The sequence below is a fragment of the Rhinopithecus bieti genome, unplaced genomic scaffold, assembly GCF_001698545.2.
Source record: "Rhinopithecus bieti isolate Rb0 unplaced genomic scaffold, ASM169854v2 scaffold_19040, whole genome shotgun sequence".
In the NCBI taxonomy this organism is placed as follows: Eukaryota; Metazoa; Chordata; class Mammalia; order Primates; family Cercopithecidae; genus Rhinopithecus; species Rhinopithecus bieti.
The window spans coordinates 277,619-278,061 of NW_016809585.1; positions in this window are offsets into that span (position 1 = coordinate 277,619).

Here is a 443-nt window from a genome sequence, read left to right on the forward strand (position 1 = left end):
TGAACTTTCAAAATAATAGTATTACATTTTCAGTAGAGTTTTCCCTGACTTCTTGAAATATGTACAGATCTAAGATGTGAATACCCAGAGAGATGAGTGGAAATCAATGTCATGAACCATGGAATTGTGAGCTCATAAACTTGAATATTTATAGTACTAGGAGGCAACAATCCCTTCATGGGCTTGTGAGTGTGGATTCTGAAGTCAGGCTGCCCAAATTATTACTAAAAGATGTTAAAGCAAATTTTTTTAGGTCTTATAACCATGATAAATTTATCTGCTTTTTTTTTTATTTCTTAGTTGTTTCAATAGTAAATTGGTGAATTAAAATAATTTTTTGAAAGAATTACTTGTAGTATTAAGAATATCCGTAAAGTGCTTTTAAAACAGTACCTGTCCATACATTTTTCTATAAAATATAATTATTTATGTTCACATAATAT